At 46.3% G+C, this 18146-nt stretch overlaps 1 long non-coding RNA gene across 1 annotated transcript in view; it reads right to left on the reverse strand.

Moving 5' to 3' along the window:
• Nucleotides 1-7205, reverse strand: part of LOC135272030 (uncharacterized) — a 41980-nt gene extending 34775 nt beyond the window's left edge. The window contains exons 1-4 of the long non-coding RNA XR_010340137.1: nt 7117-7205; nt 3087-3312; nt 1607-1791; nt 218-536 (exon numbers count right to left, since the gene is read on the reverse strand). This is a non-coding gene — a long non-coding RNA (uncharacterized LOC135272030). The remainder of the gene's footprint in view (nt 1-217; nt 537-1606; nt 1792-3086; nt 3313-7116) is intronic.
• Nucleotides 7206-18146: the final 10941 nt, after the last annotated feature.

Consider the following 18146-nt stretch of genomic DNA (forward strand, 5'->3'; position numbering starts at 1 on the left):
ATTTTGAACACCGGGAAAAAGAGGGGGAACGTCCAAAAAGTAGAAGTTGGGAAGACAAGGGAAGGATCGAGGGAGATGCTAGGCTCTGGAGGACAGAGCTGGGCTACAAGAAGTGGAAGTAAGGCAGTATGGGGGTCCCCCTCCTGACTGCTGTTGCCCATATTCCCCCGGACCCCAGATGGCCCCATGGTTTGTTCTGCAGTCCATTCCCTATTACCTAAAAGCCTCAGAGACCTAATTCCAAGTCCTCTAACTCCTCTTCTAGTGCCCTCCTCCTTGCTAGCTTTTCCAGCTGCTCTTTGCTGGGCTGGCTGACTTCCCCAGCCTGGATCCGCTGCTGCAGCTCTTCCACCTGCCGGAGCTTTTTCTTTAGGTTCTTTATCTTCTTGGCTTTCTCAGTGATGGCAGCTGAGTCAGGCTGGTCAGATGCAGCTGTGGGGGCTGCTCTGGAGCCCTGTGGAGCACTGGGGAATTGGGCTGTCTCTTCCAGGGACACCTTGTCAAGAGTCCATTCTTGTCTATTGGCTTCTGTCATTCTGTCAGAACAGTTGTCAATGTTTAAGATAATGTGCTTTCCCCTATCTCTGGCTGCTTTTAATTATTTGATTGCCCAGGCTGGAGTGCAGTGGCACGATCATGCAACATCACAGCCTCAACCTCCTAGGCTCAAGCAGTCCCCCCACCTAAGCCTCCCAAGTAGCTAGGACTACAGGCATGCACCACCATGGCTGGTTACTTTTTTAAAAATTTTTTGTCGAGATGGGGTCTCACTATGTACCTGGGCTGGTCTTGAACTCCTGGGCTCAAACCATCTACCTGTCTTGGCCTCACAAAGGGCTGGGATTACAGGTGTGAGTCACTGCACCTGGCCCCTCAGAGCTTCTGCCCGCAACCTTCCACTCTCCCAACTTGGCAGGGGGTAGGGGGGGCTCCTTTGCTGAGCACAGTGGCCCCTGTCATATCACCCAGGATGGCTACATAACTACTCTAGCAGGACAGAGTGTGCGGTCCCCTATCCTGGATTCAAATCCTGCTCCTGCTGCTGCGTGACTTGGAACAGGTTTTTTTCAAACTTCCCTAAGCCTCATTCTCAGGATCTAGAGAAAGGAGGTGAGAGCACCAGTCCCAGGGTCCCCAGCCTGTGGACACTCTCAGCACAATCCCAGCACATGGTGGGGCTCAGGGTTGGGTGGGGATTGAGTGCTGGTGCCCCGGGGGGATCCAGAACTCAGCATCTCTGTAACCTTAGCAAATCATGTGACTTCCTTGGGCCTCAAGTTCCCCAGCAATGGAAACCTCCACTGCATGTGGTAGGGTCAAATGAGACTCCTGGCACAGGGATTAGCTGGACTTGGTGTCCAGCAGGTGCACAGGAAACAGCCATCACCAGAGCCTCTCCTGACACCACTGCAGCAATGGCACCCAGGTGTGGGCAGAGGCAACCTCCACAGCAGAGGGTGAGGCTGCTGGGAAGTTGTGGAAGTGGCCACAGCTCCTGCCAGGTTGGGGACTTGCAAGCGACAAGGCACATGTGGTGGGGCTGGGAGGTTGCCAGTGCCCAGCTGCCCCACCCTCCATGCCCAGCAGGCCCCAGCCTGGCCCTCACCCAGCATGTTGGATGACTCGATCATGTTGGTGTCCAGGTCAGTCCAGTAGAGGCGCTGGTCAGTGTAGTCAATGGTGAGGTCGTTGGCCTGGCCCACCTTGTCCACCAGCATCAAGCAGTTGGTCCCGTCCATGAAAGCCCCCACAATCCTTGGCTTGCCGCCTCACTTGATCCAGTAGATGTAGCTGGAAGGCATGAGGGAGAAGGGCAGGCTCAGTGAGTCCACTCTCACCACAGAACAGAGAGTGGGGAGGGGCTGCACCTTCCCTGTCACCTCAGCTCGGCCCTTCCCATCCTGGAGAAAGCCACGTGCAGGAAGCAGGGAAGGGCGAGACCCTTTCCCCCTGCCACACAAACATCCCTCCAGGGCAGTCACTGTACCACCTCCCTGAATTCCCACAGTGGCTCACTCGTAAGGTGAGGAAACACCCATTTACAGACACAAAAACAGGCACACAGCCAGGCCAAGTGTGTGCTAGAATACCCCCCTAAGCTTTGCCGGATGCCGGGGACACGGCAGAAACCAGGATGAACACAAGCATAGAAGAAAACAAGACATCAGAGCAGGGGAGGCCTTGCAGGATCAGGATATAAACTCAGCTCTGGGCTCCTCCCCAGCAGCCCCTGTGTCCCTTCCTTCAGCAGATCCACAAGAGGAAATGCAGATCCTCATTCCAGATTCTAAGTTTGACCTGCCCTTGCTCTAAAACCAGACCTCTTTCTGATGTCCTGCCATCCTGACATCTTCTTTCCTTCCCTGATAGAATGTGCAGCAGGTAGGGATTGGGCTGCCACACACACACAGATGCTTCCTGGGGTGGGCACTGGGTCCACTGCACAGAAAACAAAACTCAAGTCCAGAGAGACACCCCACACTCACACACATCTGGGGCCTGTCTGACCCCAGTGCCCAAGGCAGGGCCCCTAGGATGCCCGGCAGCTAAAAGCACACTTACTTCTCAATGTTGGTCCTAAGCTGTGGCTCAGCAGCCTCCAGGAGGCCATTTCAGAGTGGCCTGAAGTCCAGGGACCTCAAAGCCAGTTCTGGATCCTGGTTTTGGCAAAACGGTGCAAAGCCACGAGGCCTGGTTGGGAGCCTGAGATAGCACTTCCTGGCCCAGCTCCACTCTAACTGGGTATGTGTCTTAGATATGCCCCTCAGTTTCTCTGAGCCTGTTTCTGCATCTGTAAAATCGACACAGATGCTGCCCGATGCAGGCCCCGTGGATGCTTTGGTGAGATGGCCCAGGTGAAAGCAGCCAGCACTGTGCCTGACACAGCCTCAGCACCTGCCCCATGAAGGAACTCCATGACTTCCGAGGGGCCTACTAGTCCTGGCCACCATCAGGGTGAATGACATTGGTACAGCTGTGATCACCGAGGGCCACATGGGCAGCCTGCCACCTTCCCAGCTGGCACTCCTACACCGTCTCACACAGAGAGGCAGACACGAGGACGCCCCAGACAGGCAAACTCTTACCCCTCGGCGGGATCCAGGGCCAGCGACCGCAGGTTGTCCAGGTCCCTCCACATGAGGACCTGCTGGAACTGCCTGTCCAGCCAAGCCATTTCGATCCTGTTGGTCCCAGTGTCGGCTGAATAGAGGTTCTTGCCATCCAGTCAATGGCCATGCCCTCGGGGTAGTCAAGGCCAAACTCCACCACATGTTCCACCGAGCTCCTGTTCAGGAAGGCACGACTGATAGTCTGGCAGCAGGGGAGCATGAAAAGGGCATTTTAGGAATGAGTGTCGTTTGTAGACATCTCACTGAGATGCCTGGCCACCTGGAGCAGCTACTGACCACATTCTGGACCAGATCACCAACATTCAAGTTTTTTTTGAGACGGCATCTTGTTCTGTCACCCAGGCTAGAGTGCAGTGGCACAATTTTGGCTCACTGGAACCTACACCTCCTGGGTTCAAGTGATTCTCCTGCCTCAGCCTCCTGAGTAGCTGGGATTACAGGCGTTAATTTTTGTTATTTTTAGTAGAGATGGGGTTTCAACATATTGGCCAGGAGGGTCTTGAACTCTTGACCTCTTGATACACCTGCCTTGGCCTCCCAAAGTGCTGGGATTACACTGTGCATGAGCCACTGCACCCAGCCACATTCAAGTTTTTAAATGCAGTAAGATATCTTTTTGGAAAAAGCAACTTGGAGATTATATATACCATTTTTCCCCCCAGACAGGTCTCACTCTATTGCCCAGGTCAGAGTGGAGTGGTGTAATCTCAGCTCACTGCAGCATCAGCCTCCTGGGGCTCAAGTGATCCTCCCAACTCAGCCTCCTTAGCAGCTGGGACTACAGCTGTGCACCACTACATCCAACTTTTAAAAAGTTTTTTGTAGAGATGGGGTCTCACTATGTTGCCCAGGCTGGTCTCAAACTCCTGGGCTCAAGTGATCCTCCTGCCTCAGCCTCCCAAAGTGTTGGGATTACAGGCATGAGCCATTGTGCCCGGCTGTAACCAGCACATGTGTAATAAAAGAACAGTTAAGCCTAAAGGGAGCATCTGTGCAGTGGAGTATTTCATGCATTTAAAAGATTGTGCCAAAGAGTCTGTCACAGCATCATCAAATACCTATTGTAATGTCAAGTAAAAAAATCAGGATACAGAATGCTCTGTAGCATATAATTGTGACTATGAGAAATGCTATCTTACAGAAAAAAGACTTGAAGGAAACATGCTAAGGTATCAGCAGTGGTCTCTAGCTGGTGAGGCTATGGGCAATTTCCATTTTCTTTTTATACTTTTTTTTCTTTTTGTTTTGATTTGTTTTTTTGAGATGGAGTCTCACTCTGTTGCCCAGGCTGGAGTGGAGTGGCATGATCTTGGCTCACTGCAACCTCCACATACCAGGTTCAAGCAATTCTCTGCTTCAGCCTCCCAAGTAGCTGGGATTACAGGCATATGCCACCATGTCTAGCTAATTTTTGTATTTTTAGTAAAGATGGGGTTTCACCATCTTGACCACTCTGGTCTCAAACTCCTGACCTAGTGGTCCACCTGCCTCAGCCTCCCTAAGTGCTGGGATTACAGGCGTGAGCCACCGTGTCCGGCCTCTTTTTTATACTTTTCCATGTATTTTCCTTTTTCTGCAAAGAACACTTGTGACTTAAAGTCTTAAAAAATCTTTTAAAGATACGTAATACAAATACCAGAATAGGATGGGTCTGGTGGCTCCCACCTGTAATCCCAGCACTTTGGGAGGCCAAGGCAGGAGCTTGAGCCTAGGTGTTTGAAACCAGTCTGGGCAACATGGGGAAACTCTGTCTCCACAAAAAAAAAAAAAAGAAAAGAAAAGAGGAAAAAAACCCACAAAAATCAGCCAGATGTGGTGGTGTGCACCTGTAGTCCTAGGTACTCCGGAGGCTGAGGTGGGAGGATCACTAGAGCCCAGGAGGTCGAGGCTGCAGTGAGCTGAGATTACACCACTGCACTCCAGCCTGATGACAGAGAAGACCCTGTCTCAAAACAAACAAACTTAACAGAAAACCCCCAGAAAACAAATAGTAGAATAACAAATGAGTAAACAGTGTAGTTGTCCAACACTTCAGAACAGAGGTCAACACATTTTTTCTGTAAAGAGGCAGATGGCACATATTTTAGGCTTAACAGCCCATGCGGATCTGTCACAACTCAACTCAGCAGCACAAAAGCTGCCACAGACAATCCATAAACAAATGGGCTTTTCTGTACACCAATCAAACTTGCTTTTCTCGCTAACATGGCGAAAACCCATCTCTACTAAAAATACAAAAATTAGCCAGGCATAGTGGCAGGCATCTGTAATCCCGGCTACTTGGGAGGCTGAGGCAGGGAGAATTGCTTGAACCCGGGAAGTGGAGGTTGCCATGAGCTGAAAATGTGCCACTGCACTCCAGCCTGGCAACAGAGCAAGACTCCATTTCAAAAAAAAAATAAATCTTTGAAAGTCAAAAGTTGTATTGTTACTGAAACACTGTTAAAATATGTTGTCACTCTGCTAGTTGCACTTAAGTACAGTTCCACTTAGTGAATACTTAATACTGCATGCCAGAAATTACATTAAATATCTATTATTTAATTCTCACAATAATCTTTACAAAGTAGGCACTATAATCTCATTTTACAGCGAGATATGAAACTCACAGATGCTCTAAATGAATTTGGGGAGAAAGGAGGTGAACTCCTTTCATATGAGTTTCATATCTCGCTGTAAAATGAGATTATAATACCTACCTTGCAGATTTATTGAAGTTGCTTCCTGCAAAGCTAAATAGTAATAACTTTATTTTTCCAGAAGCATATTTCAAAAATATTTCGGGCCAGGTGTTACGGTTCACGCCTGTAATTCCTAGCCCTTTGGGAGGCCGAGGCAGGCAGATCATCTGAAATCAGGAGTTGGAGCCCGGCCTGACCAACATGAAGAAACTCAGTCTCTATAAAAATAAAAATAAATACCTCCTAAGGATTTCATACTAGACTGTTAATGGCTTAGTAAAAAAATAAATAAATAAATAAATAAATAAATAAATAAATAAATAAATATTTCTTGTTTTCTTGTTAGAGCTTTATTTTCTACACATCACAGGAATTTTTTTTTTTTTTTTTTTTTTTTTTGAGATAGAGTCTCACTCTGTGTCGCCAGGCTGGAGTGCAGTGGCACAATCCCGGCTCACTGCAACTTCCTTTTTCCGGTTTCAAGCAATTCTCCTGCCTCAGCCTCCCGAGTAGCTGGGACAACAGGCACGCACCACCACGCCCGGCTAATTTTTTTTGTACTTTAGTAGAGACGGGGTTTCACCGTGTTGCCCAGGCTGGTCTCGAGCTCCTGAGCTCAGGCAATCAGCCCATCTCAGCCTACCAAAGTGCTGGGATTACAGCACCGTGCATAGCCAATTTTTTTGTTGTTGTTGTTAGAAATAGGTGGTGGGGGCCGGGCGCGGTGGCTCACGCCTATAATCCCAGCACTTTGGGAGGCCGAAGCGGGTGGATCACGAGATCAAGAGATCGAAACCATCCTGGTCAACATGGTGAAACGGTCTCTAATAAAAATAAAATTCAGCGTTACCCGTCCAAAGCAGCGGCGTCAGAACAAGTTACTAAACGTCACCCGCAATCTCCCGCTCCGACTCCCCGGAAGGGCTGGGTACCCCTCTCGGCTGTGACACCATTGGGCGTATAAGTGGAGTGGGGCCAGCGCGTCTCCTCCGAGAGAAACCCGAGGCCCAGAGGGGCCGAGGGAGCCCGACACGAAAACTACAGAAAGTAGGGACCTGAACCAAGATCTCTGCCCACGGCGCGAGATGTAGAGATGCGGCTCCACTGAAGAAAGGGGTCCCCACATGCGAGTGGGGCGAGGGGTCAGTTGAACCCAGTCCCTCCCTGGGTCGCCAAGTCCCGAGTCCCGCCCTCTCCCCGCAGGACTCCCGGAGAGGACCTCAGCCTTCTGGCTTCGCCCCTCCGCCTTCTGGCTTCACCCCTCTGCCTCACTCAGGAGGAGACCTGCCACGGCCCTATCTGACCTGTCGTCGCTGGAAGACTCCATGCCTGCCTTGAAGAAGCGCCCACCACGACCTACACACTCTTCGGCGCCATCGCTAGAGTGGCGAGGCTGGCTCGCCGCGGCGTCCCGTCTCCTGGCAACCTCATTCCGCACTGTCGCCGCCGCCGATTGGCCCGTGTACTCGCGGCTCCTGTCTCATTGGCTATTGCCGGGCCCAACGATGCCGGAGGGTTGCTAAGGGGCGGGAGGCGCGCAGGAGTTAAACGCGCCTGCGCGGGGGCGACTTGACGCGCGTGAGGGCTTGGTCCGCTGGAGCGCCTCGGGAGGCGCGACTGAAGGCGGAAGGATGTGTTTGCCTTGGCTGCGCCCGCCGACCGGTCAGCGGGCGAGTCTGGTCAGTGGAGTCGCCCATACCCCACCAACCGCCACGCACGCAATGGCTCCCCGCAACCCCACCATTTTTACTGAGCCCACCCAGAGCTCTTCCCGAGGTCTGCCTTGTGAGGATGTCCAGACCTCTGCTGCCTCCCATTCCGGCCCCTGCCCTGATACCAGCGGCCTTCGTGGACCCACTCTGGTACCCTCTGCAGCAGTCACTCCCAGTGATTCCACTGCCTCAGCCTCCCAAGCAGCTGAGATTACAGGTGCACACCACCACGCCTGGCTGTATTTTTAGTAGAGACGGGGTTTTGCCATGTTGGCCAGGCTGGTCTCAAACTCCTGATCTCAGGTAATCCACCTGCCTCGCGTCCCAAAATTCTGGGATTACAGGAGTGAGCCACCACACCCAGTCATATGGTCCTTTTTTAAAAATTGTTGTACGGGCATGGTGGCTCACGCCTATAATCCCAGCACTTTGGGAGGCCAAGGCGGGTGGATCATGAGGTCAAGAGATCAAGACCATCCTGGTCAACGTGGTGAAACCCCGTCTCTACTAAAAGTACAAAAATTAGCTGGGCATGGTGGTACACACCTGTGGTCCCAGCTACTCGAGAGGCTGAGGCAGGAGACTTGCTGGAACCCAGGAGGTGGAGGTTACGGTGAGCTGAGATCGCGCCATTGCACTCCAGCCTGGGTAACAAGAGCGAAACTCTGTCTCAAAAAAAAAAAGAAAAGAAAAGAAAAGAAAGAAATGCTTGATGACTCCAGTTAGTGAATTCAGTGAGCTAGTGCGTTGGAAGACAGATGGCAGTGGAATGATAATCTATGAATGGCAATAGCAAAATTAAAACTTCTGAATTAGTCTATTTTCACACTGTTATATAGAAATACCTGAGAATGGATCATTTATAAGAAAAAGTGGTTTAACTGGCTAATGGCTTCACAGGTTGTACAGCAAGAACGCCTAGGAAGGCCTCAGGAAACTTACAATCATAGTGGAAGATAAAGTAAAAGCAGGCACATCTTCACATGGCCAGAGCAGGAGGAAGAGAGAGAGAGGCCAGGTGCTACATGCTTTTAAGCAACCAGATCTGATAAGCACTCACTCACTATTAGGAGAGCAGAACTGAGGGGGAATCGCCCTATGATTCAATCAACTCCCACCGGCCTCCACCTTTGATATTGGTGGTTACAATTTGACATGAGAGTTGGGTGAGGACACAGATCTAAACCATATCAACCTCTGTTTTCACATTGGGAGCTTTATCATGAAGGGAAACAGATCGCTTTAGCTCTATGGAACATAGATAAGAATCTCTGTCAATATTGCAGTGATTTGATCATGTTTATATTAGATCCTGTTGATGGGTGGACTGATAAACTAGATGATGGAAGACAGTATTGGGACAAATGGTAAGGACAGGAAAGTAGAGCACAAGTAGGAGACTTGGCCTTGGAGAAAATGACCACCTTCTCTTGAGATACTAAGGGGTCATGTGAGACTGATTAATTGATATAGACTCCTTTTTTTTTTACATGAGATAATGAAGGTGATGTCATTCATATTGTCATATTGCATGGTAATCTTTGCTATCACTGCCAATTAGGAATGTTTGGCAGAGTGTAATAAGAATAGTAGGCTTGATGAAATATTACGTTTTCAGATGGACACAATCAGAAAAGCAGAAGAAGCTATCAATAATATGTAGATGATGTTTAGCACAACACATTTTCCAACCATGGTAAACAAGGTAAACAGTTGTTGCTTCTCTGATCCTATAGCATTAATTATTAATTCAATGTAAATTTACTGATGACCAGGAAGGTGAAAATGAGTAGTTCTTGTAGATTTCATCAAAATTAAAAACCAAGGTAAATGGCACCTTGTGTGCCCTCTGTAGTTTTTTCCGTAATTGACTCACCATTTAATCTGGCTCTCCGTGTGATGTTTAAAACTATAAATTTGAAATTTGTTGAACTTTCACAAGTTCTTTTGATTTAATGAGGAAGGAATACTTCATAAATTCTAATTGGGGAATTAATGATTCCTATAGTTTTATACTATATCATTTGTGAGTTAAGCAGACTTTAATCCGTCCAATAACTTTCTAATTTCCACAGAGAAAAACTCAGAACCTTTAATGAACTAGAAGCCTCTATATTATCTCATCCCCATCTGGCCCTTACATCCTTGAATTCAAATCCTATTACTCTATTCCAGTGGCATGCTCAAGCCACTGGAACAAGCTCTCATTCCAACTGTGTACATCTCATTCCAACTCCAAATTCTGAAGTATTACGTCAGTAGCTTGAAAATTATTTGTGGTGTGAATATTTACACAATAGAAATTATCAATCACCAAGAAGCATGGCTTTTTAATCTTTTAGAGTCTCTTTACCATCACACTGCTGTCTTCTAAAATTAGGATTTTGCATTTGCTTTCTCTTTTTTAGGAATGCTCATTCCCAGAAATCTACAAAGCTCATCCTCATACAAAGTTTAGGTCTTACCCCTATGTCAGGAACTCAAGAAAGCTTTCACCATTTATAATTATAATGTTTTAAGGTTTCTCTGCATCCAACCCCATAAAACACACACACACATATACACACACACACACTCACACACATGCGTGTGCATGCACACACACACACTCCATATCCCAATTTTTTGACCATCCATGTTCCATTTTTTGCTTTATTTCTCATCCTCTCCATGTATATATCATCCTATGTTTTACTATACTTTTTTCTTATTTGCTTTATTGCTTGCCCCAACCAATGTGAAATGTATATGTAACAATAAAACTGATGCACTAAAGTCATTTAACAAACATTAAACATATGATGTTTAATTGATTTTTAAAAATATATCTTAAAACCAACAATCTATTGTATATTTTCTCTGTTTTTTGTTGTTTCTGTTATGATGATGCAGTAAAATAGGTATAATAGTTCATGTACTATAAAATACACTAGAAAAAGAGAAAGGCTTTTTTAATTTATGTAAAATACAATAACTCAAAGCTATCTATTTAAAGTCATGTAGGTATTTAAAAATTCAGTATTTCATTAAAAATCAATTATTCCCTTGCTTATTCTTATTGAGGTGGTATGCAGTTTTATCAATAGCATATGGAACAAGGCCAGCATGTTGTGACTGTGTTTGTTGGTGCACGTTTGTGAAAGCTGTCTGAGATCAGCAGTGATGAGTTTGCAATACTATGATGCAATTACAAAATAAATTCATGGCAGGATGGTTATTGTCATGGATCCATATAAAGTAATATCCTTGAAGTACTATTTTAACTGTGAACATACAAACAGATTTTTAAAGTATGCTTTTTTAACTAGCATCCATTTTCCTGAACTGTATTATTTTTTCTTCCCATGACCATGAATTGTAAACACAAATTCACCTGATGACAATTTTTTGCTTTCATCAGTAATAATGAATTGAATCAATATCATTTAATACTTGAATAAATTTTTGATACTGAAATAATAAGGAAAAATATCTGTGCATAATTGAATTATCGTCCAAAATTTGACACTAACATAAGTAAATGCATAGAATAAAAATTAAAATATGAAAGCAGTAAATATGCCCAACCAACATGAGCAAAGAAAATGAAAAAGCAGCATGAAGATAAAGAAGCCACTCTGATTCCAAAGTAAAATCTCTGTCCGAAGAATCAGTTGAATTCTGCTTTAACCTATATTTATATTTGTGACATTCACAGATAAAAATGAGTTGAACTACATTAGCTATGAAGTTTACCATGGGGTGTTCTATTTATTAAATACCTAAATTATTTCCTTATTTTGTTTTCTAGTCTGTTAGCATTATGCCCCCTTATGCAGTCTATATTGCACTAAACTGCCACAGCTATTTTAAATACACACACACACACACACACACACACACACACACTTGGTTTTCTAGATTTTTAGCTCCATTACGTTCTTAGGACATAATCTTGGAAGCAGATTTATCTTCAGAGCATAGAAAGAAACACAATCCCAATGATGGTTTAATTTTAGCCTTTTGAGACCTTTGTCGGAATTCCAACTTACAGAACTGTGAGATAATAAATAACATTGTGGTAACTTATCATAGCAATGGTGGAGAATGTATATGAAAACTATAAATTATATTCTCTCTTTAGGGGAAAAAAGCATTTATTCAGTGTTTGGTTAAGACTCCTTAAGCTTTGGGCTAAATATAACGATAGTGAACAAGAAAAAGTCACTGCCCTCATTGAGCTAATTCTGCTTTATTTACCTCCACATTATGCCGTTAGCATAAACCTTTTCATCCCCAATAATTTGCATGTCTGCAAGCAGCTCAGTGATTAATCAATCAGTACACATTATGATTTGTGCAGAGATTAACATTACATTTGTTACAACAGATTGACTATTTCCTAGTAGTTTTAGGATTCATGTTCATAACCTACCCCATTAGCGTGTTCTCTGAAATTGTTTCCTGTAATTGGATTGATAGTACAATGTTTTTACTAAAATGGCTATGGGACATTAAATATTATTTTGAGAAATTAGATTATCTAATGGAAAGAAGTTACAAGTTAATCTAAATTGAGTTTTTCTCTTAATATTTATTTTCCTAAGTGACAGCAAAAAAAAAAAATGCAGCATGTATAAATGATATTTGGTTTTCTTAAAGTTTTCTCAAATTACATATTATTTCAGCTTTTTAATGCAAAATTATATCCATATTCTTTGTCAATCGTATGCATAATGACTAAGGAGGAAGTTCTCTGTAAGAAGGTGTTTTAAACATTTTTAAGATAGTTTTCTTGCTAGCCTTTCTCCTAATGAAAGTTTCTTTCTGGTGGGCCCTAGATGTCTGTGTTTGTTTTTTCTTTCTTGGATTAAGAAGACAGGAGGAGGCTGAAGATTATGACATTGCCAAATTAGTTTGTATATAAAAAAAGAGACTGTGCTCTTGCTTATATAAGGGCAAGGATTGGAAATATTTTTGAAATAAATGCAAAGGGTTTTGAGGTAACAAAATGTGAAAGACCATCAAGTTGTTTTGATAAAATATTTTCTATAATAATTTTCCTTCATTTAGTGTGTCAAAAAGGTCTCGGTTCATAGCATTTTTCCTACTATTGAGAGGCATCCTCTCATCTATAACATCATAGCCTGGATATTTGTGCTTTGTCGTAGATAGAGGCTGTTTAAAAGGAGAATGAAAAAGGAATCACTCATAGACAGTTGTGAAAAAATAAACAAAAAGAAATCACAGGAGTGAAATGTCATACTTTTGTTCAAATTTTTCCCTTTCCATGCCATGGTAGAGATGATAAGTTTTCTTAGATAAGGGAAGTGAGGTGGAATCTTGCTTGGGATTCTCATTTAGTATTCTTGGAGGGAACCACTATGCAGAGCTACTTTGTAGACAAGGCTTAATAAAGTAGAAAAAGTGAAAGGGTGGGAAGATGAAGAGAGGACCATGCCGCATGGTACTAAGATGCAGCATGGTACCAAGTCAAACAAGGTTATGCACCCCAAACTTGAGTTATGTCTTCCCAGGTAAGAGGCTGGATAAACTGAGGGCATAACACAAATTCAAGCAAGCAACATTCCTGAGAGCAACTGAATCTTCAAGGAGATAGAGTTGATCCTCAAATACAGATTGTTTAATGGTCACATTGTATGTTTTAGAAGATCCTCTCCTTCATGAGCTTGGGATTTACTACAACTATGTTCCTTTTTTTTTAATTTTTTTAATTGCATTTTAGGTTTTGGGGTACATGTGAAGAACATGCAAGGTTGTTGCATAGGTACACACATGGCAGTGTGATTCGCTCTCTTCCTCCCCATCACCTATATCTGGCATTTCTTCCCATGCTATCTCTCCCCAACTCCCCACCACCTGCTGTCTCTCCCCTATTTTCCCCCTACAGACCCCAGTGTGTGATGCTCCCCTCCCTGTGTCTGTGTGTTCTCATTGTTCAACACTCGCCTATGAGTGAGAACATGCGGTATTTGATTTTCTGTTCTTGTGTCAGTTTGCTGAGAATGATGGTTTCCAGGTTCATCCATGTCCCTGCAAAGGACACGAACTCATTGTTTTTGACGCCTGCATAATATTCCATGGTGTATATGTGCCACATTCTCCCAGTCCAGTCTATCATCAATGGGCATTTGGGTTGGTTCCAGGTCTTTGCTATTGTAAACTGTGCTGCAGTGAACATTCGTGTTCATGTGTCCTTATAGTAGAACGATTTCTAATCCTTTGGATATATACCCAGTAATGGGATTGCTGGGTCAAATGGAATTTCTATTTCTAGGTCCTTGAGGAATCACCACACTGTCTTCCACAATGGTTGAACTAATTTACACTCCCACCAACAGTGTAGAAGTGTTCCTATTTCTCCACATCCTCTGCAGCATCTGTTGTCTCCAGATTTTTTTTTTTTTTTTTTTTTTTTTTTTTTGAGACGGAGTTTCGCTCTTGTTACCCAGGCTGGAGTGCAATGGCATGATCTCGGCTCACTGAAACCTCTGCCTTTTGGGTTCAGGCAATTCTCCTGCCTCAGCCTCCTGAGTAGCTGGGATTACAGTCATGCGCCACCATGCCCAGCTAATTTTTTTTTGTATTTTTAGTAGAGATGGGGTTTCACCATGTTGACCAGGATGGTCTCGATCTCTTGACCTCGTGATCCACCCACCTCGGCATCCCAAAGTGCTGGGATTACAGGCTTGTCTCCAGATTTTTTAATGATCACCATTCTAACTGGCGAGAGATGGTATCTCAATGTGGTTTTGATTTGCATTTCTCTAATGACCAGTGATAATGAGCATTTTTTCATATGTTTGTTGGTGTCACGTATGTCTTCTTTTGTAAAGTGTCTGTTCATATCCTTCACCCACTTTTGAATGGGCTTGTTTGTTTTTTTCTTGTAAATCTGTTTTAGTTCTTTGTAAATTCTGGATATCAGCCCTTTGTCAGATGGGTAAACTGCAAAATTTTTTTCCCATTCTGTTGGTTGCTGATTCACTCTAATGACTGTTTCTTTTGCCGTGCAGAAGCTGTGGAGTTTGATTAGGTCCCATTTATCTATTTTGTCTTTTGTTGCCAATGCTTTTGGTGTTTTGGTCATGAAGTCCTTGCCTACGCCTATGTCCTGAATGGTTTTGCCTAGATTTTCTTCTAGGGTTTTTATGGTGTTAGGTCTTATGTTTAAGTCTTTAATCCATCTGGAGTTAATTTTAGTGTAAGGTGTCAGGAAGGGGTCCAGTTTCTGCTTTCTGCACATGGCTAGCCAGTTTTCCCAACACAATTTATTAAACAGGGACTCCTTTCCCCATTGCTTGTTTTTGTCAGGTTTGTCAAAGATCAGATGGTTGTAGATGTGTTGTGTTGCCTCCAAGGCCTCTGTTCTGTTCCATTGGTCTATATCTCTGTTTTGGTACCAGTACCATGTTGTTTTGATTACTGTAGCCTTGTAGTACAGTTTGAAGTCCAGTAGTGTGATGCCTCCCGCTTTGTTCTTTTTGCTTAGAATTGACTTGGCTATGCGGTCCCTCTTTTGGTGCCATATGAAGTTTAAGGTGTTTTTTTCCAGTTCTATGAAGATGGTCATTGGTAGCTTGATGGGGATAGTGTTGAATCTGTAAATTACTTTGGGCAGTATGGCCATTTTCACGATACTGATTCTTCCTAACCATGAACATGGAATGTTTCTCCATCTGTTTGTGTCCTCTCTTATTTCATTGAGCAGTGGTTTGTAGTTCTCCTTGAAGAGGTCCTTTACGTTCCTTGTTAGTTGTATTCCTAGGTATTTTATTCTCTTTGTAGCAATTGTGAATGGCAGTTCGTTCTTGATTTGGCTCTCTTTAAGTCTGTTCTTGGTGTATAGGAATGCTTGTGATTTTTGCACATTGATTTTGTATCCTGAGACTTTGCTGAAGTTGCTTATCAGTTTCAGGAGATTTTGGGCTGAGATGATGGGGTCTTCTAGATATACAATCATGTTGTCTGCAAATAGAGACAATTTGAATTCCTCCTTTCCTATTTGAATACCCTTTATTTCTTTTTCTTGCCGATTTCTCTGGCTAAAACTTCCAGTACTATATTGAATAGGAGTGGTGAGAGAGGGCATCCTTGTCTAGTGCCAGATTTCAAAGGGAATGCTCATTCTTCCTATTTTTTTGTAGCCATGAATCATCTCCGCTTCCCCCAACCACACCCTGGCAGATATTTTATTTGCACTTTATTAGATGAATCGGTTAATGTTTTGTTCAAGTTTTCTCTGTCCTCAGTGAGTTTTGTCTTCTTGTTCTGAGTTGCTTGTATTGCTGTGGTGCTGTTTCTACTGGATACCATTCCAATACGACTATTCTCCTGTTGCCACAGCTGCTCCTGTCACTACCACTACAGCTCTCACCAAAGGACAATGATGCCATCAGCCAGGGTTTCCTGTGCCACCGGCACGGTGCCCGACACTACATGGATTACTTCCTGTCCTTGTCACAACCACCCTCTGAGTGAAGTGCTTGGATTCCCATTTGACAGAGAGGAAACTAAGGTGCTGAGAGGTGAAGTGGGTCCACCAGGTCACAGAGTGGTGACTGGTTGAATATGGACTTGGACCCAGGCGGCAGGGGTGTCGTGTCCCTTCTCTCAGCCATGTCAGTCCCTCACTCACTTGGGTGTGTTCAGAGAAGGGCCTGCACAGCCTGATTCTTGGCTGGGGCACCCTCTGTCCACCTGCCTGCTTCCTTTTTTCCATGGCCACAGCTCTGGCCAAGGTGTGAATCCCAATGCCTCAGTGACCAGCCCTGTGACTGGTCCTCTCCCTTTCCCAGACTTGTGTGCTCATCTGCAGAGTGGGGATCCTCCCTCCCTCCCTCCCTGCTCCCTCTTGCTCCCCCATCTTCCTCCCTGCCTTCTGCTTCTCTCCTTCCTTCTACCTTCTCTTCCTCCTCCCTCCTTCTCCCTTCCTCTCCTCCCAGGCACCCATCCTGCCACCTCTCCCTTGCTGGCCCCATCGAAGGCCAGGTGGCCCGGAGCTGGGCCCCTTCCCTACCTGGCTCAGTTGCTCTTCCCAGCAGGCCTTGTCTTCCCGGCTGAAGACCTCCTCTGTGGGGGGAGGGAAGGGTCACGGGCCTGTCTGACACCGTCACCTCCACGCGTTAGTGCTGGCTTGAGCTGACACTGCTGGCCTCTGCCCACCCTGGCTCTGTGGGTAGGGCATGGGAGCTGGAGGGACGTGAGCCGGGTTGGCTCTGGGTTCAGAGAGCTGGGCTGGGCTTGCGGCCCTGCTGCCCTTACTGTGTGGCCTCAGGTGGGCTGGACTCCCTCTCTGGGCATTGGGCTCACTCATGGTGAATGGAGGGGAATTGCCAAGCATGGACCCACAAGAGTGGGAAAATAAGGCTTTGGGAGGGAGGCATTGTGAGAGTGGAGAGCTTTTTGGGAACTTTGGAACCCACCTCAGAGGGAGAGTCTGCTTTGGGGAGAGATCCTGTAGTTCTCAGCAGTACCCCCAGGTGCAGAGGGACCTCCACCCAGCCTGCCAATCCTGGGGCGGAGTGGGGGGCAAGGCCAAGCCAAGCAGGGTCCTGCTTCTCCCCAGCCTTAGGGTCTAAATGCCCCTGCTGGACCTGGGCCTCCCTACAGGTCACAGGCCCTGCCACACCCCAACCCCACCCCTCACTGTGGCTGCCCACCAACTCCTCTTGAAGGCTCTTGGCAGAGGGAGCTTCCCTCCTCACCCTCCTATGCATATCTCTAGATGTGGCCTACACTGGCTGCCTCCTCCAGGAAGCCTTCCTTGTTGGCTCCTGGGCAGCTGGTCCCTCTCCTCTCTGGGCTCCCCCAGCTGCTCTCAAGGCAGTCCTGGACCTCTCAGTGGAAAACACAGCAGCATGTGCTTGTGAATGAGTGAGTGAATTCATGAAGGTTGGCCCTCACCTCTGTATGACTGGGGGCCTGGCACTGGGTGGGTGCTCAGTCAGCGTGCTCTTTTGTGTCAGCACCTCCCTGTATGTCCTTCCTCTGGGGTCCTCAGAGGCCCCACTGTCCAGGCCGGCCCTTCTCGTAGCTTGGAGGCCATGGCTACAGTGGATGAAGGGCCCAGACACTGCAGGCGGCAAAGGCTGGGGGTGGCCCTGGCCCACCATGCTGCCTCTCTGAGCTCCGTCTCTTCCTCCGAGTGGCTTGTTTCAAGCCCTCGCATTTTCACATGCCAGGGCTCATTTGAGTGCCCACCTGCCATGTGTGGCCAAGGGAGGAGACAGAGGCAGCAGCTGGTCGTGAAGTTGCTCAGCCGTGTGCCAGCGTCACACCTGGCCTAGCCCACCGACCCACCCTCCTCTGTCATCCTGGCTTCACCCAGGCCCAGCTGTTGCAATACTGACAGCAGGAGTGGGTGAGCCATCGGAGAGGCTGGCATGGCTAGGCCTGGGTTGCTCTTTCCAGGGAGGTCCTGAGCACGGCCTGGGCCCTCTGAGGGGTGGGGGACAGTGGGGATCCTTGGGGCAGCAGCCTGTTCCCGCTCGGCATGAAGCTACCTGACGTTGCACAAGTGACATGCAGCCACTGTGCCCTGCCCATGTGGGGCCTCAAAGCCCCCCTCTTGGGCCACTCTATGACCTGCCCCATCCTGTCCGCAACCTCGCACCCACATA

This window comes from Aotus nancymaae, unplaced genomic scaffold, assembly GCF_030222135.1.
Source record: "Aotus nancymaae isolate 86718 unplaced genomic scaffold, 86718_ANA_hifiasm-v0.15.2.pri h1tg000102l, whole genome shotgun sequence".
In the NCBI taxonomy this organism is placed as follows: domain Eukaryota; kingdom Metazoa; phylum Chordata; class Mammalia; order Primates; family Aotidae; genus Aotus; species Aotus nancymaae.